Source organism: Lithobates pipiens, unplaced genomic scaffold (assembly GCF_037356315.1).
Source record: "Lithobates pipiens isolate NorthernLeopardFrog02 unplaced genomic scaffold, aLitPip1_a1.2 Scaffold_23, whole genome shotgun sequence".
Taxonomy (NCBI): domain Eukaryota; kingdom Metazoa; phylum Chordata; class Amphibia; order Anura; family Ranidae; genus Lithobates; species Lithobates pipiens.
Genome location: NW_027507785.1, coordinates 61,141,595 through 61,148,785, shown reverse-complemented (window position 1 = coordinate 61,148,785; position 7,191 = coordinate 61,141,595).

Sequence of the window (7,191 nt, the reverse complement as noted above, 5' to 3'; positions counted from 1 at the left end):
TTGCAGGTTTTTGGTAAAGGTGACCTAATCCTTGAAGGCCGTATGTGACCAGGGATGAATGCCTAGAAACTGCTTGCATTTTTAGGCATTTGTCCTCGGGCACATACTGCCCTAAAATTTGATTCCGGCTCGTTTTCTATTATTTTGGATGAGGCGACCTCTGACCCCCCCCCCGGCTCTCAATACAAAGTAAAGCAAAATCAAGACGATCACATGACTTCCGTAAGCAAGTCTATAGGTGACCAGAACCTTAGCAACATTCTAGGAGTTTTCCAGTCAGGCTTCATGAAATACGTAAATGACCTACGCAAATCATTTAAGACTCCGCTCAGATCCTTCCTAAACTTCATCCATGACTGGTTCTCTTTGAGGCCAAAGTGACCAGCGTAGCACACAAATTCACACACTCTGGAAATCACATTTCTGGGGATTGAAGAAGAATTTTAGATTTGTCTTTACAAGCAAAAGAGAAAAATAAATTTTCAGAAGAGACTGATTACAGGCATTAGAATGCCTCAACTGCCACACTTTAGTGTAAATTGTACTGACATAACATTAGGAATATATGGAGCGTCATGAAAACATTTTTTTTTTTCAGATAAGTGCTTTGATTGCCTGCTGTGCATTTCAACGTTTGCATACTGTTTGATTTATAGCAATACAAATACAGCCCGTCTCACCCAAGCCGATTCCTGAAAATCTACTTTAAGGTTGTATTTACCAGACCAAAAAAGGCAGCAAATCAGAGAAGTGCGTGGTTAAGGAATAAATACATTTTAAAGGGTAAGCTCACTTAAACCAAAAAACTGCCGATGATAGTAAGGGGTGCCTATAGATAAAGACAAACTATGCAGCTTTGTCCAAAGTTAAATAATGCCCTTCTACAGGTGTAGGCCATTTACATACTGTACTTCCTGAAGCCCGATTGAAAAACTTCCAGAGATGGCATCATCCCGTCCTGCCTTGTTGCTAAGAAGTTGCTAAGACACTCCCAGCTGATTCAAAACCCTTGTGTGTGCTTCTCTCTCCCCTGTCACAGAAGCTCTGAGCTGTGATGCTACGACGGAGGAGATAGTGGACCATACACGTGCAGGGATTTGCTGTGGGTGAGCAGTTCTTGCTGCGAGTGTCTTCGCAACCTCCTAGCATCAAGGCAAAAACAGTGGCATGTCCTTGCTACAGGTGTAGCCCATTTTAATTATCTCCCAAAGTCTCAGTGAAAAATTCACAAACCTGGCATCAAAGAATCCTGCCATGCTGCTAGCAAGTTGCTAAGACACTCTCAAGCTGATTCAAAACCACTTGTGTGGGCTCTCTCTCCTGTCCCAGTAGCCCTGAGCTCAGCAGGGGAGATAGTGGACCTTACACATGCAGGGGTTTGAGGAGGGTGAGCAGTAATTACTATTTACATACCTCCCAAAGTCCAACTGAAAAACTCACATAGCATCCTGCCATGTTGCTAGGAAGTTGTCAAGACACTTCCAGCTGTATCAAAACCCCTTGTGTAAACGTTTTCTCTCCTATTGCAGTAGCACAAAGCTAAAAACGGGGGAGATAGTGGACCTTACACATGCAGGGGCTTGGTGGGGGTGAGCAGTAATGGCTGGGAGTGTCTTAGCAACATCCCAGCAACAAGGCAAAATGGGGATGGCCTTGCTACAGGTATAGGCCATTTACATACCATACCTGACTGAAACTCAGAGCTAGCATCATACCGTCCTGCCTTGTTGCTAGGAAGTTGACAAGACACTTCCAGCCAATTCAAAACCCCTTGTGTGCACGCTTTCTCCACTGTTGCAGCAGCTCTGAGCTCAGCAATGCTGCGACGGAGGAGATAGCGAACCGTACACATGCAGGGGTTTGGTGGGGGTGAGCAGTAATGGCTGGGAGTGTCTTAGCAACCTCTAACAAGAAACAAAAACAGGGGGATGCCATCACTGGGGGTTGTTTTAGCTAGGCATCAGGCATCAGCCTCCAGCAAGGACGTTATCCAATTTTAATCAAAGCTGCACAGTTTGTTTTATCTACAGGCGCCAATCTCCTGAATAGGCAGTTTTTTTTTGTTTGTTTTTTGCAAAGGTGAACTAACCCTTTAAGCCTTTGGGAGGCCTGCAGCAAATTCAACCAGTGCCACCCATGCCACATATTAAAAACACAGGCATATTTTATTTACCATGTCTATCATTGGTATTCTTCATCTAAAACAAAATAGCTTCCTAAATCAAAGCCAATGCAAATCACTCTGCATTTTCACAGTGCAGAATAAAATCATAAAGACAACAAAAACACAAAAGACCTTCTGTCGGCACTGTCTGCTACTAAACTAGACAAAATTTTAAAAATGAAAAATTTAAAAAAAATTACTAGAAATCTAACAAAAGTAAAACGAGGTGGGAACAATGACTGGCATAATGAAATGCTTGTGTATTTAGGGAGCACTGCGCCGGAAAAAAAAGGTTTGTCTAGTGCCTGCTTTTCAGGAGCCAAACCAGACAATATATTGCTTCTTTGGGTCATAGGAATCACCCTTTACAATGAACAACCCAGCAGCACAAAGTCAAACCAAAACCCAAATATAAAAAGCATAAAACTGCAAACTAAGACTTAGTGCTCTGTTAAAGTCTGTTAAAATTTTGTTGCTTGTTTAGTTAATGGGGAAGGAAACGAGTACAAATACTTCCTCACTCCGAAAGGAAAAAACAAACCAACACAACAACAACACAGGAGGGCGCCTCTAAGTGCAGTAGACCCTGTTTTTATACATTTGAAGAAAAAAAGAAAAATAAAGTAAAAAAAAAAAAAAATACAAAAAAACATCCACATTTAGCAAATAGTGTGAAGGCATATCATGTATAACAGTGTTAATCCAATTAGGAAGTGCTGAGCCACTGGTAGATGTGATGGCAGAATCAATACACAAGCAGTATACTCCAGCAGGGCTGAGTCATCAGAATCTGACAGCGTGGGAATCCCAGTGATGCCAGGGGCATGAAAAAGGTTTAGGCTATGCGTTTCAAAGCAGTGCCACCTCTTTTTCAAGCCTTAAAAAAGGCATGAAAAAGATGCAGTACTGTCTCAAAACACGTTGCCATTCCCCTTTCCCTGACCTGATGCCACACAAAGGATTCCCACGCTGTCAGTTTCTGACAGCTCAGCCCTATTGGAATGTACTGCTTGTGTATCGATACTCCCTTCACCATCACATCTACCAGTGGCTCAGCACTTCTTATTTGGATTAACCTTCTGTTGTCTGTGACCAGGATGCCGATATAGTGTACATAACATGCCTTCACACCGTTTGCTTAAAGCAGAGTTCCACCCAAAAGTGGAAGCTTCGCTTATCAGCCTCCTCCCCTCTCTGGCGCCACATCTTGCACCTTTTGGGGGGGGGGCCCAGGTACCTTTTTTTGACAGGTACCTGCTCCCCCCGAAAGATGGCAAATGTGGCATCGGAAGGAAGGAGGAGGCTGAGAAGCAGAGCTTCCACTTTTGGGTGGAAATCCTTTTTAATCCCGTCTTAATTTTTTGCTGGGGGGTTTGGTTTATGCTGCACTTAGGAGGCACCCTGCTGTGTCTTCTCTGGCCCAAGAACTCTAGCCGCTGTCTTTCATGGTGATTTTGCTGCTGCTGCCTTTAAGACAACCAGTAACCAGTTGCACTCAAACAGGCCTATTATGTACTCCTCACTCCTGCAGGCTTCCTTGCTTCTGTGCAATCAGTTTCCTAAAAGTGATTCACTTTGCAGCCAAACTGGTTACAGGTCTGTAACGTCATCACTTACAATGCAGGACCAGCAGTTCAATGCAGGCCTAGCAGTTCATATGGGAAGACAGCAAGGACAGATTCTACATCATCGGGCAGCAAAGGAGCCCAGGGAATAATAATAATTCGCCAATGAGCAAAGCCCATTGCATATAGAAAGACAAGTTGATCCCAGTCACATGGAAAGGCTCAAGGATCACACCTGAGGATTGTCTGGTCCATGGGAGGCAGACACAGACTGCTCAGAAACTAGATTAGAGGTGTTTTGTAGTCCACAGAAAGAACTGGGCAAGGCTAATAAGAGTTCTTGAGAGAACACCATAGAGTAAACAGGACAGCTTCTAATTTCTGGCAGGATCAGTTATTTTCTTTTTGCACTTGTAAAGCGTGTATAAAAAAAAAAAAAAAAAATGCTTCCAATGGTATAAATTAAACAGTCCAAAGGGGAGCAAATGAGAGAAGTTCATTGTCAGGGCTTTCATACTCTAAAGCAAAAAAAATAATAATAATAATTTCGAAACAAATAACTAAAAATCAGCCCAGCACGCCGACTCATGGAGGTGAGCCAGTACTGGCGTTCGGTATTGCAGAAGACATCTTATTGCCATTTTCAGAAGATATGCCAAAGTTTATAACAAAGATGTGGAAGCCATATTGTATTCAGATTCAGCAGGAACTAGCAATGTCATAGAGCTAGGGATATGTAGAACAAAAGTGTGAGTAAGTGGAATGGTGTGCGGTGACACCCAACTAATCACAAATCAGCTTTCAGCAACTAGCAATTCATCTAAAAAATAAAAAGGGATCTGACTGGCTATTACAAAGGCTGCACAAGCCAGCTTGATGCACTAGGATCCATTTTGCGCTTTTTTAAAGCCCAATTTCTGGCCAAAGCTTTTCACCTGTAATTTGTACTCCCTGTGAAATCTTTTTCTCTGGGTTTATCGAAGTACAGAGCTGGATCGTTAGATCATGAACAATGGGTTATTACGGCACCTGCAGGAGTAAGACGTTGGGTACAAAAACAAAAGAAAAAGAAAAACACTAAAAGAAGGTAAAAGGTGGATTCCATGTCCTTCATTGGATGCAGAGAAAAGGATTTTACGGAGAGTACAAAAATAAAATTTTCTCTTCCGTCCATTGAAGGACACAGCCAGGGCTGTAGATCATGTCCAATGGAAGGTCCCAAAGCAGAGCCAGAGGGATGGAGGGTGGACTCAGAGTTTATCAACCAAACTTAAAACGCAAACTAAAATACTACTGTGCTGGCAGACCTGCTTGATCACCATGCGGGGACACAAAACATAAAAAGTCACTTTGATGGATGGATGGATGGATGCTGCTCCTCATAATCAGGTCCTGAGATACCCAATGCATATATTATCAAACACAAGAGAAAGGGATGGTCCTAAAAGCTCCAAAAATGCATAGCTACAACCTTAGCATCCTGCCCTCACCATTCTGTCTGCCGAAGGTCTCTGGCCAGAACCGATCTTAGCCAGCGCCACCTGAACATATCAAAGAAGCTGCAGGGGAGCTTGCGTTTCAGCCTGTCAGCAGAGCAGCAGTCCTTCTCCCTCTCGCCAGCAGCTTCCTGGCCGAGCCCTGCATTGCCTGCTGAATTCTGCAGTGTAAGGTGCAGCCTGGAGATCCTTCTGCGATGTTACGACAAGCACCATTCCTTCACATGCAGCGAGTGCAATACTATTTTTAACCCTATTTTTAATAAACATCTATCAACACTTAAATGGAGGCGCCCTCTTATGTTTGTTTTTTATTCAACCAAACTTTCTAGGTCCTAACTGTGCTAGAGCATGAAAAAAAATAAAATAAAAAAAGAGCTGTATATGTGGCAGATGGACGGTTTGGTCATCAGCAGGGGCCGCCGCTCGGTTTTGTATTTTCTTTATGCCTAGCATCCTACTCCTGCAAGTAGCGTAATGGTGTAACCCATTGCACTAAAGATCTGACTGTGTCCTTCAATGAACGGAAGAGAGAGACTTTTTTTTCCCGAAAAATGGGAAAGGGATAGATCCTCTGACAGGTTATAACTACTGGTTATTAGCCCCTTTCCGTCAACCGCCTCCCGACACTTTGAGGTTCTACAAGCCAGGAGGCGGGCATTCAAGACATGTGACCACTGTCACATGATCACAAAGCTCCCACATCGCTAGTATGCCTCGGGAGCTTTGCCGTAACCAACAGCTACCACGCTGGGAGCACACTCAGCATGGTAAGTGGTTTACACATTGCTGCATATATGCGTTAAGCTGGCATGAAGAGGTTAATACTGTCCCAATGAAAACTGCTCCCCTTATATCTCGTTTTATTTTGACAGGGACAGGAAGCGAGGTGAAATCTTCTCAATGGGGTCATGGACACAATCAAAAATTATGCATTCCTTTCAAGTATATCCAAAACTATAAAAGATATATTTTGGCCGGAACTGGGCTTTAAATGACAAGATGTAAGCGAACGATTGTCATTTCCATACAAAAAGGTATGACCTCAAAGTGCATAGGTGAACTTTAAACCTTGGCAAAAACTCAGCTGGTCTTACCAGGCTGTTATAAGTGTATGTTTGGGCAACATACTCGGTACATCTCTGCAATGCATTCACATTTCCACAAATTCTGCAAATATTTGCCCGAAATCCAGTGTGATTCTAACTTTCTATAGTGGGCAGACATTGTTGCCTTTGCAGCAAAGAAATCCCAAGTAATGTTGCCAGCCATGCCCAGTCCGCCTCTGCAGAAATCCATCCGCTTATGCAATGGAAATTGGGAGCAGGTGGTGCCCTGTAGTCCAGTAGGGGAGAACTCGGCAGGAATGAGAACACTGCTTGGGATTTAAGTGTTGTCAGCCCAGGCAGGAAGTTAGGATTTCTAGCAGAGATGTACTAAATAGTGTTATTTTACTATGCTTAGACACTTTAAGAAACGGATAATGCTTAAAAAGCACAAACATGGCAATTATTATACTTTAAAGACAGTGGTCTCCAAACTGTGGCCTGGGGGCTGGATGTGGCCCTTGGGACACCATTCCTCCCACCATTACAATGCGCTATTCATTATACACCAACAATGGGGCATAATTCCTGTCACCGATACCAAAAAAAAGGGCACTGTTCTTCCCACCCACTGACACCAACAATGGGCACTATTCATCTCAATGAAACCAACAATGGGGTACTATTCTTAATGACACCAACAATGGGGCACCATTCTTCCCACTGACACCAATGATGGGAATCTATTCTTCCCACTGACACCAACTGCAAGGCCCTATTCCTCCCAAAGACACCAATCAATAATGGGCACGATTTCTTGCCCTTATATCAACAACGGGGCAATATTCCTCCCACTAATAACAATGATGGGGCATTCTTTAGTCCCATAGACACCAGGGCATTTTCTACTCCCACTGGCC